The sequence below is a fragment of the Stenella coeruleoalba genome (genome assembly GCF_951394435.1).
Source record: "Stenella coeruleoalba genome assembly, chromosome: 5".
NCBI lineage: Eukaryota > Metazoa > Chordata > Mammalia > Artiodactyla > Delphinidae > Stenella > Stenella coeruleoalba.
Window position 1 is genome coordinate 16,428,853 of NC_137150.1, and position 18,233 is coordinate 16,447,085.

Genomic DNA, 18,233 nt, shown 5'->3' on the forward strand with positions numbered 1-18,233 from the left:
GAGTATGTGCTCTGCTCAACAGTCCTAGCTGAGCTCCCATCTGACAGCCATTAATTACCAACTGTGTGAATGAGTCGTTTTGGATGTCCAGCTAGTACAGAGTTAGATGACTGCAGCCCAGCTGACATCTGCCCATAACTACATATAAGATTGCAAAGTGAGACCCACCCAGTCGACCCAATAAACCCACAGAATCATGAGAGATAATAATACATTATTGTTTTAAGCCATTAACTTGTGGTGTGGTTCGTTATGCAACCATTGATAACCAGAAAAGCAGGATAGGAAAGAAAGAGAGCAAGCATTGAAGCACCTAAGAAAATTACCTAATGGAAACTGGAGGACAGTAAGCACCAATATCTTCCTCTTTTAGATCACAGCGTTGCCTGGAACCAGCCCAAATATTACCCAGAGTACAATATAGATATATTCAACTGCTTGGACTACTATTTTACAAATTATTTCATAGGGCTTTTGGCTGCATAATCTACACAAATCTATGAAGATCTGTAAAGTTAGGCTGAACTAAGAAATGTGGAGCTGGCTGTTTTTTCTTAATTCTCTAAGGGATTTGGGTGGTCAACTGAATTGAATGGTACCTCATTTTTCTTATATACAGGGTAGCTTTTTATCTGTGTATTTGTTTTCCAAGGGCTTGCACTATAAGATTACATAGAGAATCAAAAAAACATAAAATTCATGAATGAGCAAACGACATGAAAATTGTTTCCCCTCAAACATCCTTTAACCTCCATCTTGCTTTAATAGTAGAATCTATTTAGCCCTCTCCTCCGACTTCCCTTCTCTTTGTGGTTTGGCCTGTTTCTATTCTTGGATGTTTTCAAGGCCAATATAGTGCAAATTTACTGCCAAATGAAACTTCAAGCTTTGCAAAAAGTACAGGATTCCATGGAAACCATGAAAGGGTTATTAGAGAAATACTTAGATCTCATTTAAAGCCACTGGCAAATGAGCAGTTAACAATGGGAGAAGAAGAAAAAGTTAACAGGGATGAGGACAGGATAGGAGTTTCAAAGAGAATGCTTTAAAATCAAAGGCTTAAGAGAGATCTTTGAAAAAATTGATTAAGCACATACATATTTGTAAAATAATCCTTATTATTATACCAAAAAAATAAAATGTTTTGTGCAGAATACAGTATCAAGCAATAGTATAAATTTGTCTGTTAATGATACCAAGGAGAAAACAATGTTCTTTGTCTTCTCTAAGAATTGAACCATGTTTGCAATTAAAAACTAAATTTAGTTAAATATTCGATTATATTTTATCACATTTTTACAATTTTGGTTTCGTTTTTTAAGATAAAGTTCTAATCAAAATCTTTTCCTCTATTTTTAAAAATGAAACTGTGGTGCCAATTTAAAGTTGCTTTAAGTGCCTTTTCTCCCTATTTTAAGCATATTAACTATTCCAAGATGAGGAAGTGAAATAATATTTAGCCTCCCAGATTAGGGAGAAATAATTTATTTGACAATTTTTTTTATTGTCAAGTTAATGGAAGATACTTTCTTAAGTAACTCAGAGATTGCAAGCAATGGATAGTCTTTAATGTAATAAGCTCAAATATTAGTTTACATGAAATAGTCAAATTAAGATAATGGAAAATACATGTTTCTCCTGAGGAAGGATGGATTCAAAGAAATTTTGTATTTGATTTTAGATATTATAAGAGAATATTAACTACAGCACAGAATGGAAAATTCCACTGTCTTTCTACCTCTCCTTTCATTCACCCAGGCAACCAGCAGTTACTCCACCGATTTCTGAGGGAAAAACAAACATGGGACTATGAATCCCATCCCTGTCCTACATGGAGGAGATAAGCCAGTGCTATTTAATGCCTGTGCTGTGAAATGTGCAAGACAACAGAAGGGATTGATGGTAATTGGTTACAAGGTTGTTGCTTCAGGGAGAAAGGAAAAGAGAAGATAGGGCCATCAGGTTACTAAAACAAGCGACCATGAAAGTTCAGTGAGAAGCAGAATAATTCCTACATTAGCTGCCACAACAATATATTGCTCTTTAGGGCTCCTGGGTAGTTTCAGAATTATTCTTGGGTATTCCATAAATGAGTGTTAGTATTAGGAAAAAGTATCCAAAAAAATGTTTCCCAAAGGAACTCTCTATAGAAAGACTTTAAGGTAAGATCAGTGGAAATTCGAGAAATTGTGAGAGTTGGCATCCTATAATGAAACAAATGTGATATCCATACATCCATATTCTAGATCCACTTAAATTTTAAGGAAAAGATCCCGTTTGGATAAAAAAAAAAGAGAGTGGATTACATAAGTGATTTCAGATGAGTTTTAGCCACAGAATTCTTTCCTTTCCTTCTCTCCCCTCCCCCACTTTCCTTTCTCCCACTCTCTCTCTTTTTCTGAAAGATTACAAGTAAGGTCAATACATAAACAAGTGGACAGCTGTAGTTGAAATAAGAGTCCCAGATATTTACAGTGTCTGTCCACATCATAGTGCTTGCCTTTCTCTTAGAAATCCCTTCCTGTGATGGGCTATCATAGACATCTTTGTGCTACATGGCTCTTCAATGTTTATTGTTATCAACTGAATGAGAAGAAACAATTAGCCTAAGAAAAGTCAATCAGGTTTACCTCCTAGGAACATGTAACATAGATCAAAGATGCTACTTTGATCTGGACTGACCAACTGAGTGGAGATAAAAAGTGAGCTGTGATGTGGATATTTTTGAACATGGAAAATTCCAAAAGAGGAAGGGATAAAGAGTGGAGAATAGGGCTTCCCTGGTGGCGCAGTGGTTGAGAGTGCGCCTGCCGATGCAGGGGACACGGGTTCGTGCCCCGGTGTGGGAGGATCCCACATGCCGTGGAGCGGCTGGGCCCGTGAGCCATGGCCGCTGAGCCTGCGCGTCCAGAGCCTGTGCTCTGCAGCAGGAGAGGCCACAACAGTGAGAGGCCCGCGTACCGCAAAAAAAAAAAAAGAGTGGAGAATAATATGCAAATACAGAGACAGGTGAGATTTTAGTACTGCTTAATTTCCTAATGACTTTTTTTTTTTCTTTGTTCCTAATGGGCCGCGGTTCCTAACGGGCCGCGGCCCGGTGGGGGTTGGGAAACCCTGATTTAAGAAATTCTTTTTGGTATTTTCCATTTTTTTTCTATAATGAGAGTATAGTGTTGGAATCAGAAAAAATGATAACTATAATTTTAATGCTCTTATCTATTGGTCTGTTAAAATAAACACCATACACTGGGTTTATAAACAATAAAATCTTCTATTATATCCCACATGTGGTGTTCTCTCTTTGTGTCAGCATCCACAGTTCCCTTATCATATAGGGACACAGTAACCAAACTTCCCTCATCTTATAAGGACATAAGTAACTGGATTGGGGCCCACCCTAATCTATTATAAAGTCATTTTAACTTCATTAGATCTGCAAAGACTCTATTTCCAAATAAGGTCACATGCACAGGTAGTGGGGTAGAATTTCAGCATATCTTGTCGGGGAACACAATTCAACCCATAATGCTAGGTTTTAGGATTCTTCAAAAAAAATTGTATTAAAAACGGGAAAAACTTTCTTCCAGCTACCAGTATTTCACTTTACTGGTTCCTCTGAATAAGCAAGATTAATTTATAAAATCAAGGTTAAAAAATTATAGTTTGGTTTGGACTCTCTCTGTGCCAATCCAGTATTTCATGAATAAATCTCACATTATCATGGGTTTCTTATTAGAATATGCGTCTATATAAACTGTTACAATTTATTTACTCATTTTCTAATTCATACTTAACTGACCTTTTTTTCTACTAATAAACAGTCTGTGACTTGGGTTAGGTGTTACATGCTTAATATCACTCTACTGTGCTGAAGAAACCTGTTTAAACAAACCACAAAGCTGTGACACAGGACAGAGCACTGAGGCAAAATCATTTTTAGCTTCTTCCATTTAAAGTCATGCTGGTATTTACAAAAGCAGGCAAACTACACATTGCTTCAACTGTTTACATCATCATTCTCCCACAAACCTTCCAAATCATATTTCAGATAAGAGCCCTGAAATTCCAGCTTTCACAGTGACATTTGCACCTGCATATGGAATTCTCTCCTACACTGGTTGGCAGCTGGTTTAGCACTGAGGAGTCATGTTTTGTTATTTTTCTTCAACAAGACTGATAGTTCTTGATAATATTTCTCCCAGCTCTGTAAAGTTGGGTTATACTTTCTGCATATTAAATGAAAATATTTTATTTTTTCATTTAAAATATGCAGAGCAGATTTTTAAATTTTGGTATAAAAATGGAACAAGGAGATATTACATAATGGAATGATTTGTTTTCTTATATTCTTTTATTTCCCCACTCTCTTAGACCAAGTCCCCTAGGAAACAGTCTGAACCAAAATGTACACACTAATGCTCTTTGGCAGGGGTGGGATGGCTATGTGCAAAGTGAGAGTGACGGAAAAAGGGAAATGAGGCAGGAAAGGGGAGCGCTTCCTGTGATTTCACAAGAAAATGCAGCCAGTTATTTAGTCATATGGGGTATCTCAGGACAAGGTTCATGAAATCACTATATCTGGGAGCTATGGTTGGGGTAGAAAAGTGAGAAATTTGTCTTACGGTTCCACTGTCTCTCATTGGTCAAGTCCACGCCAGGAGCCGTGAATTCCCCACACTCCTGAGTTGTACCATGCAGGTCTTCCAACAGCTGATGGAGAAGTCACAGCCTCCACAGCTCCACTCTGGCTAGTGGTTAGGGACAGCGGTCTGTACTTAGCAGCTGCGGACTTCTAGATCTGTAGTGATTATGGCCATAGTTGGACTTTATAATCCCCCGAAACTGTGTGAGTCAAAGCTAGGGCTGCTCAGGCCAAGAACAAAGGCAAGTAGTTGAGGTCTGGAGAGTAGGAGACAGAGGAGCCTACCGGGCAGCGCATAACTGGGTCTAGTGAACCGACACAGCTGTGGATACTCTGTCCTATGAAAGAATTGCTGATTTTTACAGCTGGGTTGATCTTTAAAGGTCATTTACTCCAAATGTGACTTAAAATAGGAGGAGATATTTCCATTTTCAGTTAAGGTGGAGTAATAGGGACTGAACTTACCCTCCCAACTGAAACAATTTCCAAAAAAGTTCAATGTATATTTAAAACAAAACAACAATTTTCAAGACACTAGACATCAGACAATGAAGGATAGTGGTAGCTGAGAAATAGGAAACAAAAAAGGTGAGCACAGTGAATGCTGCCACCTACTTCCTTCAAATTTTCCAAGCCAAGGGAGAAAGATCCAGTAGGAGCTGAGTAGACTCTCTGTGTTAGGAGATGGCGCTGTGAGTGTGGGTAGACTTAGGTGGCTAGAGTCTACAGTACTGAGTATCAGAAAGAAGAGAGCAGCAAAGAGAGAGAGAGAGAGAGAGCCCCAGAAATCTGGCAAAGATACCTCTTGAGTATGCAGCTGAATGCTGACTAACACATGCATGCAAGGAGATTATACAATGGGTTGCGGAAAGAATCATGTGATAGTAGTGTTAGGAGTAACAGTGCCTAGCACTCACACAAGACTGGGAGTAATGCCTGTTACCACCAGCCAAACTGGAAAACCTCATGATTCAAACGGTGTTGGGTAGAGCACACAAAAGATACTTGCCTGAATATTGGGAATCTTTGGTCTTGACTAAACACTGCTCTGATCCTGCTTAACAAATATAAAAGCAAGACCTGAAAGGAACAAACTATTTGCAAGTAACTTAACTGCATCATGGAACAAAGATCACAAATAGTTATATAAAAACAAAACTATCAAGAACTCAATAGGGTAAAATTCACAGTGACTGGAAAAAACAAAAACAAAAGCATTATAGACTTGCAAAGAGGTAAGAAACATGAGCAATCTTGAGGAGAAAAAGCAATAAATTGAAACTGATTTAGAACTGATATAGAAGTTAAAATTAGCAAACAAGGACATTAATACTGTTATTATAACTATATTACATATGTTCAAAAAGTTAACTAGAGACATGGAATATATAAAAACCTCCCAATTTCAACTTATAAATATAAAAACTCTGATGTATGAGATGAAAAATACCCTGGATGAGATTAATCAAATTAGAAATTGTGAAAAGAAATATTTGAGAACTTAAAAAGACATAGCAATAGAAACTATCCAAAATGACACAGTAAGAGAAAAGAGAGTAATAATAATGAAAAATTACAAAGGGTCAGTGATCCTTGGGACAATTTATGAGGGTCTACTAAAAGGTAACTGGAATCTCTGAAGAGGATTCAATGCTAACACTAGAGAATGCTAGACTATCCATATGAGTATCAGACAAAGTAGAGTTCTGACTAATACTATTGCCAGGCATTAAAATGTTCATTTCATAATAGTAAAGGGGTCAATTCAAGAGAATATAACAATCCTTATCTGGTAGAATATACAAAAATGTACTACAATCGTTAAATGAGTTTATCAAGGTTGCAGAGTAAGAGACCAATATGCAAACATTTATTTCTTTACCATAGCAACAATTGTTCAGAAAATAAAATTGAAAAAAGAATACTTTTCTTTAGAAAAATATTTGTAACTATGTGTAGTAATGGATATTAATTAAACTTATTGTAGCAATCATTTTGCAATAGATATCAAATTATTATGTTGTACACCTAAAACTAATGCAATTTTTTTTTGTTTTTAGAAGTATGTGCCCACTTTTATTTATTTATTTTAATATAAATATATATTTTTATTGAAGTATAGTTGATTTACAATGTGTTAGTTTCAGGTGTATAGCACAGTGATTCAGTTTTACATATATATATATATATATATATATTTACATATATATATATTCTTTTCAGATTCTTTTCCCTTATAGATTATTACAAAATATTAAGTATAGCTCCCTGTGTATTGCTGAGAGAAAGTAAAGAATGCCTAAGTAAATGGAGATAAACTATACTCTTGGGTTTGAAGCCTTGATTTTGTTAGGATGTCAGCTCTCCCTTAATTGATATATATGTGAGGGAGAAAGACAGAAAACATGTCAGTTGCCTGGAAATGGGAGAAGGACAGGGAAAGCTGGATGGGAATGATTGCAAGGACCCTTTGGGAGTTTTTGATATATTCATTATCTTGATTGTAGTGGTGGTTCATGGTGTGTACATATGTGAAAACTAATCAAATTGCATGCTTTAAAAATGTGCAACGTGTTGTTATAAAAAAGAGGAACCTGGAAAACAAAGGTCTCACAGGGAGTTATAGGTAGAACTGGTAAAGTCCTATAACTACCAATATATTTCCTTTATTCTAAAAAGTATTTGAAAATAGTATAGATTATTAGATCTAGTGTATATGCAATCCATAATACTTCAAAATTGTCCGTCTTCTTCCAGAATCAAAGAAGCACAATTGCAGTTGTTACTCATATGGCCTTTGAAAGTCTTGGAGTCCAGATGCTGCAGGGGCTGCCACAGCCAGAGTTACAACACTGCTTATTGTGGAGTCCCTAACAAGATGCGGGATGATGATTCATAAAAGACTATATTTACAGTAATCCTCACTTCACCTAGTATTGGGGGTTTCTAAAGCTTTACCCTGACTTAGAATCACCTGGAAGCTTGTTAAACACAGATTGCTGGGCCCCATCCTCAGTTTCTGACTGAGTAGACTGACCTGGGGCCGAAAAATATGCATCGCTACCAAGTTTACAGGTAATGCTGATGATGTTGCGTGAGCAACCACATTTCGAGAACCACTAAGATCAATGCCCTAGATTGAAAGAAAAAGAAGTCATGCATGCAGTTGAATTTAATTTTTTAGCTAGGTTTGGATTTAAATATGCCCAGGTAGGAGCAGAGAGCAAGCCAGCATCTGAGCAGCCCAGTGAGAACACTCCTGCCAGATGCCATTTCTCCCTTCCTGTTTCCTGGATCTCTTCAGCTCAAAGCAAACCTATTTTGTAGGCCTAGGGGTCAGAACTCCATTTACTTTTCAGATTTAAAATGTTTAATGATAGTCCAAGATGGCGCTGTTTATACTTGAATCCTCACAGAACCAATCAAGATCATAAGTTCAATAAGGTATTTTTTTTAAGTGTCTACTCTGTGTCACACTGTGTATTACGCACAGTGAACAAGTCAGGCACGGTCTTTACCTCTTGAATTTTTCTGCCTATTGGGAAAATTGTCATTATACGTTTAAATAATCAAGGACAATTTGACAGGTGTACAGGAGACCTATAAATATTATTGATGAGCAGCACGTACAATATTCATATTTTTGAAGAAAATGCATATAATTTTGTTACTTGATTGGATCTGTATGTGCCTTCAAATCCAATGACAATTTCTGGTATAATCTGTACAAGTGTAATGGACAATTCTAATGATTATGACACTCTATTTCCTATTTAAACTTTCACTGCTTTTGGCTTTATCTCTGAATTTGTATCTTCTTTCTCTTATAATTTCTACCTTTTGTTACTTTTCTATATTTAGAAATCATGGTGTCAGTTTATTCAATGTTTATCTTTTCTTTGTCTGATTTTATCTAAACCAAAAGAGATCTCTTGTTTATTGTACTTTTGGAAAAGAGCCAGATTTTTCTGAACTTTGTTAAATTACCACTTCCTTTGCAAGACAAGTGCTTCATAGGAGACTTTGATGTGGGTGTTCAATAAATACATCTCCTCTGTTTCCCGAATGTTCTTTCCTTTATTCTTTCATAAACATTAAGCTTGTGAAATTCATGAAAAAGATAAATCTCAAAATTGTCTTGAAACCTGAAACTTATGTATACCACAATGTTCGCAGGCTTCTAGCTTTCATCTAAATGCCATTTCCAGAGCATAATGTTTCCTCTTATCATCTCACAACCTTTTTAACTTTCAAAGAAAAGTTTTCTCCCATTGCAATTTTCACACTGAAAATCCCTTTGTGAGGGTTGCTGTGTAAGTATGTACAGAGAAAAATCAAAGTTGCTCTGAGAGGTAGATAGTAAATGATTGGCTAAGCTGGTGTTTTCTCACTTTTTTGTATCTTGAGACGTAGAGAATATTACAGCCTGAGGGCTGAGAGGGGCAAACTCTCAGGGCTCACAGCTATGACAAACCATCAGCTGGGATGTTCAAGGCTAGGCTCTGTCACCAGCTAAGTGACTCACCAGCTCACTCAGAATACATGAGATAATTTGTGATGGAGCAAAACTTCATAACTCCAAATTATGAATGTCAGGGTTGCTTCAGAGTTGTTCTTTCTTTCAGCATTCATAAAATATTTATTGAACAAATCAGAAGATCATGGTTAGTAATTTGCCAGCTGTAGATGAATACCAAGCTTCTACACTTCTTGTTCCTTAATTATGCCAGGCTGTCTACAATCATGGGTCTCAAGATCCTGTGACATTATCTACTATTTGCTCATTATGTCTCTGATAGCTATCATACCACCTTTGATTCTCATCTCATTCTTCCATTTAAGCATTTTTGAGATCTACTATGGTCTAAGCACTTTGCCTACCTCTTGAAAAGTAATATAGACACTACTAACTTGAAGAGTCTACACTTTAGTTGGGTAGAAAATAGACCATTACAGTGCTGTGCCACAGGGAAGCCCAGAAAAGCAGAGGACAATGGGCACATCAAGTTTTTCTCTCATTAATCCAGTAACGTTTCCCATGGATTTTCTTCTCATTCTGAACATGGTCCATGAAATAATATCCTTACCATGTCCAGAATCAGCTAGTATGACCCAGCATCTTGTGCTATGGTTCCCACTGCAGTTTGTGCTATAAGCAGACCTGCCTCCTGCCTGTCCTAGTTTAATTTATTATGGTTTCTATCAGGGTACTCACGTGGAAATTAATTAGACATGATAGACTTGAAATGGAATTTAGTCATGGGAAAAATATCCATTTTAGGTTAAAATTCCATATCAAGTAAATAGTTGCTAGGTGACTACACAGTGTGATTCATATTCTGCAAATGATATAACTTTTTAAAAATAGGTTTTATTTAAAGTGTTTTCTCATTTTCTCTAATGATTCTAGATTGGAGACTTCTAATACTATAGCACAAACTTAAACCAAAATATATTGACCATTAATTTCTGATTTCAGTAGCACGTTACTGATACCTGGAGTTTTTGCTGAGGACACAGAGGGGTTTGATGCACTGAGACTTGAGGTAGATTTTCCAAAAATGTTCACTGTCTTGCCTTGTCCTAAGAAGAAATAACAACTTGTATGAAATGAAAGCCCAAGGAATTGTTAGGATTGTACGGCTCCAAAGAGGGCAAGAGAGTAATATAAGTAATAGGAACATCTGTCAATTGAAACTTAACTTTCTCTTTTCCAACCATAGAGTGTGCCCCTGCAGGTAGAGACTACCATATCTTTTTGGGTTGGCAACACTTAATTCTCTGTTCCGTACTTGGAAGGCACTCAATAAACATTCGGCAATGATTATAAAAAATAATGAAGATGGAATTATTTTCATTTTAAATTAAGTTAAATTCTGGGAAGATTTCATAATAAAAGTAAATTTATTTCCCCCTGTTCTATTCTTTGTTCTTTAGGACATTTCATAAGTATGGCTTGCCTATTCAGAATGACACCATGCATTATTCTCAAAAGGCATCAATCTCTTGAGTCGTATTGATTTGAAATAAACACGTCCTTAAAATTCTAATTTAATGTTCTCAGAAAATCTTGCCATAATAGAAGTCACTTTCATATGTTCCTGTGAGAGTCAGGGGAGAGATTTGAATTTCTACTTGATTTCTTGCTTCTATTCAATTTCCTACCCAGGATGTCAATTCATCTCTCACTTGTGACTTTCATAGGAAGATATGATAGCTTCATTGGCAGAAGGGAAAGGACTGTATTTATAATCGTCAGTATTATCATAGCAACAAGCTGTTGGATCAACAAAAGATAATACAGACTGAGCTGTCTGTATTTTTACAGCTATAATTTAATTTTTCTTGGGAGCAGTATGTAACTTTCCTTTTATGTTTATTTAGCTATCTGCAACTTGGGGCCCCTTTGTTGCCTTTGAGTTGTCAGTTATTGTGATACTGTTTTTAATTTTTTTTCTGTGAAAGTGGAAAAAATATTTTTAAATGTCTAATGATTACAAAAGGAAATGACACTGTAAGAAAGGTATTGTTAAAGTGAAATGTTAAATGTCCAGGTTCTTAAAGCAGAGGAGAAAATTTACATTTGTTTCTAATTATATTTTAACAGCAAATTGAAAAATACAAAGTCTAAAATTAGGATAAGTCTACAAATGAATCAAAATTGCTTTTAAAATGCCTTCTCTTTGCCAGATAATCAAAATACCTATTTTTCTTCTGTAGGAAATGCAACCTGTTCTATACAGCCTTTCTGACTGGTTGAAAATGAAATTGAAAATTCTCTGTATTTTTTTCTCATCTGCCTCAGTCATATGTCTTCATTTTGTGTTTTTTAGTTTCTCAAATTCTCTCTTTTAGCAATCAGCTTCTTATCTATCTAGGTATATAATCCTTGTGAGAATCTTTGGAGAATATATAAACATTATTATGTTAGATTAAATATTGATATTACAATAGGTAACCACCCACTCTGCATAACTATTTTCCTTTACAGTCCATATGAGCAAAAAGAAGACAAACATTCTTATTGATCAGAAATCACACTAACAAGTCATCAAAAGATGATGAGCAAAGATGAAATCTTATAATTGTTATTAATCTTTCCATTTCAGAGCAAGTTTGACTAAACTAGTAGGATATTAAAGATAAAATCTGTTATGTTTTATTTTCTATTGCTAATTAATAAATTCTGTAGAATTTAGAAAGAAGACAGTAGATTATAAATTAAAAATTGAGCCACATTCCTGGCTTTGTAGGTGACCACAAACAAGTCAACTCTCAGGTATCCTCAGGTGAATTATGAGGAAACAATAAGCCTCTAGAATTTACTGAAGCTTAAAAGCAATAATCCCTCCAACATTTTTTTTTAAATGTTAAAAGAACATAGCAAGGCTAGACATAATGCCTTATTTCAAACTACTATATATGACATTGTTTAATTAAAGCATGTTTAATTAGAATTTGATTGCTTCCATGAAGATGGGCATTACTTTCTTCATGTGTCACTAAGACCATATGTTCCTAATACACTCTGAGTCTCACATTAACAGTTATCACATGAGAACAAGGAACAGAGAACTTTCATTTCTATATCTCTTCATTTAAAATGACTGAGGGGAAAGTCAAGAAGTATATCAAAATATAGTACTTTGAGATAAGTACCTTTGTATTGTCATCACAACCTAAAATATTAAAGGGTTTCTGCAACAACTATAATGGGTATTATGTTCTGCAATTAAGCCACAAAATATCAGATATGTCATTTCAGTTGGGTTGCATAGGACTAAAGCAATAAATATACAAGTTTCATAAACATTATGAAACTATATTCTCATATCTAAGTTAAAATCAAGCAGAAACATCAATAAAACTTTTACTTCTAAAATTCTAGTAAATAATTTATCTTGTTTTGTATTCTTCACCCATAGTTCTCTTATGTCTTTGAATGGTTTTTCTTATATTGTGTGTTTCATGATTATTCATTTTGTAATACATGTCAGTTTTGAGATTACACTTTTTGCATATGCGTTCTCCCCTCTCCCCTCCATTTTCCTAGTATTGTATGCACTACATTAGCCGAAAGAAAGTTTGCTTCCTTTGGGTCTTCTCTTCAATACTCTGGACCTTCTAAAATAAGGATTTATCTTCTATAAGACAAGTCATTAGCTATAATATACAGATAAATGTATACCTCATTTTATTACGCTTTGCTTTATTGTGCTTCACAGATATCGCAGTTTTTACAAATTGAAGGTATGTGGCAACCCTTCCTCAAGCAAGACTGTCAGCACCATTTTTCCAACAGCATTTGCTCACTTTGTGTCTCTGTGTCACATTTTGTACTTTCTAACTTTTTCATTATTACTATATTTGTTATGGTGATCTGCGATCAGGGATATTTGATATAGCTGTTGTAATTGTTTGGTGGCATGATGAACTGTGCCCATATAAGATCGCAAACTTAATTTGTAAATGTGTGTGTTCTGACTGCTCCACCAACTGGCAGCTTCCCCCATCTCTCTCCCCTCCTTGGACCTCCCTATTCTCTGAGACACAACCATATTGAAATTAAGCAATTAATAACCCTAAAATCGCCTCTAGGTGCTTAAGTGAAAAGAAGAGTCGCATGTCTCCCACTTTAAACAAAAAGCTAGGAATGATTAAGCTTAGCGAGAAGGCATGTTGAAAGCTGAGATAGGCTGAAAACTAGGCCTCTTGCACCGACAGTTAGCTATGTCATGAATGCAAAGGAAAAGTTCTTGAAGAGAATTAAAAGTGCTATTCCAGTGAACACATGAATGATAAGAAAGCAAAACAGACTTACTGCTGATATGGAGAAAGTTTTAGTAGTCTGGTTAGATCAAACCAGCCACGATATTTCCTTAAGCCAAAGCCTAATTCAGAGCAAGGCCCTAATTCTCTTCAATTCTATGATTTCTGAGAAAGTTGAGGAAGTTGCAGGGGGAAATTTTGAAGCTAGCAGAGGTTGGTTCATGAAGTTTAAGAGAATAAGCCATTTCCATCACATAAAAGTGTAAGGGGAAGAAGCAGGTCCTGATGTAGAAGCTGCAGCAAATTATCCAGAAGCTCTAGCTAAGATAAATAATGAGGGTGGCTACACTAAACAATAGATTATCAATGTGGAGAAAACAGTCTTATACTGGAAAAGGATGCCATCTAAGACTTTCTTAGCCAGAGAGGAGAAGTCAATGCCTGGCTTCAAACCTTCAAAGCACAGGCCAACTATCTTGTTAAGGGCTAATCAGCTGGTGAATTTAAGTTGAAGTCATTGCTCATTCACCATTATGAAAATCCTAGCCCCTTAAGAATTATGCTAAATCTACTCTGCCTGTGCTCTAGAAACGAAACAACAAAGCCTGATTGACAGCACATCTGTTTATGACATGGTTTACTGAATATTTTAAGCCCACTATTGAGACCTACTGCTCAGAAAACAAGATTCCTTTCATAATATTACTGCTCATTGATAATGCACCTGGCTACCCAAGAGCTCTGATGGAGATGTACAATGAGATTAATGATGCTTTCACGCCTGCTAACACAACATCCATTCGCAGCCCATAGATCAAGAAGGAATTTCAACTTTCAGGTTTTATTATTTAAGAAATACATTTTGTAAGGCTATCTATATACAGCTGCCATAGATAGTGATTCCTCTGACGGGTCTGAGTAAAGTCAATTGAAAGCCTTCTGGAAAGGATTCACCATTCTAGATGCCATGAAGAACATTCGTGATTCATGGGAAGAGGTCATTACTGGAGTTAGGTTCATTAAAAGGAGTTTGGAAGAAGTTGATTCCAACCCACATCAATGACTTTGAGGGATTCAAGACTTCAGTGCAGGAAGTAACTGCAGATGTGGTGGAGCTAGCAAGAGAATTAGAATTAGAAGTGGAGCCTGAAGATGTGACTGCACTGCTCCAATTGCATAATCAAGTTCTAAGGGATAAGGAGCATACGGATGCTTCTTATGGATGAGCAAAGAAAGTGATTTCTTGAGATGGAGTCTATTCCTGATGAAGACATTGTGAAGATGGTTGAAATGCCAACAAATGATTTAGAATATTACATAAACTTAGTTGATAAAGCAGCAGCAGGGTTTAAGAGGACTGACTACAATTTTGAAAGAAGTTCTACTGTGGGTAAAATGCTTTCAAACAGCATTGCGTGCTACAGAGAAATCTTTCATGAAAGGAAGAGCCAATCAATGTGGCGAACATCATTGTGGTCTTATTTTAAGAAATTGCCACAGTCGCCCCAACCTTCAGCAACCACCACCCTGATCATTTAGCAGCCACTAACATCAAGGCAAGACCCTCCACCAGCAAAACAGTTATGACTTGTTGAGGGCTCAGATGATGGTTAGCATTTTTTAACAATAAAGTATTTTTTAATTAAGGTACATACATTGTTTTCTTAGACATAATGCGATTGCACACTTAATAGAATACAGTATAGTGTACACATAACTTTTATATGCACTGGGAAAGCAAAAATTTGTGTGACTCACCATATTGTGATATTTGCTTTATTGCGGTGGTCTGGAACTGAACCCGCAATATCTCTGAGGTATGCCTGTATAAATAATCTATTTGTAGACAGGCTAATTATATCAGTCCAAATAAAAAGAAAATTCCTTCATATTTGGACTTGTCCATTGGCAAATAAATGTAAGAAGCTAGCCAAAATATAATTTAATTCCTTTGGGATTTCTATTTAAGGAAAACAAAACAAAAATGCTCAAATTTAATGAATTCTCTTATATACGCCTCCCTGGGCACATAAATGATAAAAGCAACTTATCCCACAGGGATACATTCATGTCCTCCTCCTCAGCTTCTTCATTTTTTGATTAGAGACAAAACAAGTCAGTCACACTTTTCCATATAAATTTTCCAGAACTTTTAAAATTTTAGGGAAGAAAACTTTATTTAGTATATTAAGAAAAACTTCAAATTGGCACATTATCCACATAACAAAAAGTTAGGACTAGAGGGAAACCCAAAGGTCAAAAAATTGGCTCCAAATATCTTCCAGCTCTGATGGAATAGCTTGTATCACACAAATCCTCCATTTAAAAGCTACTCAGTTAAATTTTTTTTTAGCTTACTTAGGCATTAGTGATCAATTAAGGCAGTGAGGACTAGAGATCCAAAAGAGAAGGGAAATACACTGAAAGAAGCTATACTTGCTTAGTTGCTTTTTTCTATTGAGGAATTTGATATCATTTGCCATTTCACAGCATGGGGCAAGAGTTTAAGCAGAAAGCGTCTGCCCCAAATTTCTGCCAAGCTCTTGGGATGAGGAGATAAAAATGTAATGACTACTAAGGTAGGTCAGACCCAAAGGACCAAGATCTCGAGAAAATGGGTTTTTAGAGAAGTGAGGCCAACATTCTTGTCCTTGAGGCATTTGTCAACATAAAACTTCCAGAGTGTAAGAGACTGAGAAACTAGGAAGAAAGCAGGCAAAAAGGCTAAGGAAAACTTTTAGAAGTCTCACAACCCTGGAGGAACACAAATTGGAAATTAGAGTCTGCTGAGGAAGAGCTGCAATGGTAGCCGCACGACAGATTTTAACTCTCACAAAGTTTGAAACCTATTCTCAGACTGTATCTATCCCTGATTAGACCAAGAGAACCTGCCCCTCCTCTAACCACTGGCTAGAATAATTAAATCTTCTTTGAGGAAGATAATGTCATCCAGAGCTTCTTACCTTGGCAGTCATAAAATGCTCAGCATTCAATTAAAACAACAATAACAACAACAAAAACAGGCCTGAAAGAGAACAGTACCAGATGATCAAAAAACAACGGAAGGAAAAGGTGCTAGAAACAGACCTACAGATTATCTAGTTATTAAAGTAACAAAACATAGACTTAAAAATAACTGTAATTAATATGTTCAATAAAATAGATGGCAAGATGGAGAGCTTTAGAATGGGAATATATACAAAATAACTGAAGTTCTAGAACTGGAGGATACAATAATTGAAATTCAGCACTTAGTGATTAAATTACTAGCAGATTAGTTACAAAAAAAGAGAGGTATAAAATAACCAGACTAAAATACAAGGAGAGGGGCTTCCTTGGTGGCGCAGTGGTTGACAGTCTGCCTGCCGATGCAGGGGACACGGGTTTGTGTCCTGGTCCGGGAGGATCCCACATGCCGCGGAGTGGCTGCGCCTGTGAGCCATGGCCGCTGAGCCTGCGCGTCCGGAGCCTGTGCTCCTCAACGGGAGAGGCCACAGCAGTGAGAGGCCCACGTGCCGCAAAAAAAAAAAAAAAAAAAAGTACAAGGAGAAAAGAAGGTTGGAAAATACAGAAAGAGATTAGCAGACTTAAGGGATATTGGAAATGATGTAATGTATCTGTAGAAGAGAAAAAGAGGAGAGGGAGAACGGGAGTGAAGCAATAGTTGAATAGAAACTGGTGAAACATTTTCTAAAGCTGAAGAAAGATATGAAGATACAGTTTTGCAAAGCACTACTGCTCCCTAAAATTATGAATATCAAAAATAGCACATCTATGCACACTGTATTAAAAACAATGAAAAAAATAAAAGAAGAGAAAATCTTAAAAGTAGCCAGAGTAAAGAAAAAAACACACATTGAGTTTTCAGACTTTCAGTAACTCTCATTTTTCATTTTCTTATATCCTTATAGTGATGTATTTCTCTAATTTAATTCATTCTATGATCCTTTGTCCTAGGAACTCTTTAAAAATGCAAAAATAAATGCACAGGGCTGAGCAATTTGAATGACAGAGGATCAAGTTTCTTTAAAAATCAGCTCAGATTACTTATTTCATTTCCCCTTTTCTAGCATGAATTATTTTCCCATTTATAATTTTACTTGGAGATTAGGAGGTGACTCTTTGTTGCTTGATTCACTGGAAATTTTAATATTTGGGACCAACTCTCCAACTTGATTTGTCATTTTCCCATGAGCTATTCAGACTCTCTTGCAAATATATCCCCCACTGACCCATTCAATATATAAACTTTGATGTTTTCAAATTTAATTCACAGTGACTATGAAACTTGAATCTTTGTTTTCAGGTCATGGTTCCATTATAAAATATTTATAAGAATGTAGGGAATAATTATTTTACATCTGGGAAGATAGAACTATAATTTTTAAAAATGGGAACATTCTTAACGATTCATACAGTGGCCCATCCTCCCGGTCTCTATTTGAACCAAATTTGAAAGAAAATAACCAAGAAGAATTGTCATGGGCTTTGGATTTATATTTTGCTCATTTCTCATTGGCCAAACTACTATCTAAATAAGAAGGGAGAAGATAACTACAGTGGTCAATTTTAGGAACAAAGATTGGTGGAAGAGTAAATAAAAGGACAAAAGAGGAAATAATTTAGGAAATTATGTAGGAAAAGTAGAAAAGAGAATAAGAGGTAGAGAGGAGAGTTATTTAAACAATATACAAAGAAAAGGGTTAGATTTAGGTGTTCAGATTTAACAAGTATTTTTTAGCCTCTATTATGGGTCTGCCTATGTCTTAGGCTCTAAACAAAATGGAAAAGACCTCTGCTTTCAAGGAAATTATATTCTAGT

At 35.9% G+C, this 18,233-nt stretch overlaps 1 long non-coding RNA gene across 2 annotated transcripts in view; it reads right to left on the minus strand.

Moving 5' to 3' along the window:
• Positions 1-18,233, minus strand: part of LOC307186845 — a 294,281-nt gene that overhangs the window by 92,492 nt on the left and 183,556 nt on the right. Inside the window, exon 3 of one of the 2 annotated variants that reach the window (XR_013828482.1) lies at positions 10,139-10,225. The exons of the other annotated variant lie outside the window; for it this stretch is intronic. This is a non-coding gene — a long non-coding RNA (uncharacterized lncRNA). The remainder of the gene's footprint in view (positions 1-10,138; positions 10,226-18,233) is intronic. 2 annotated transcript variants of the gene reach the window in all.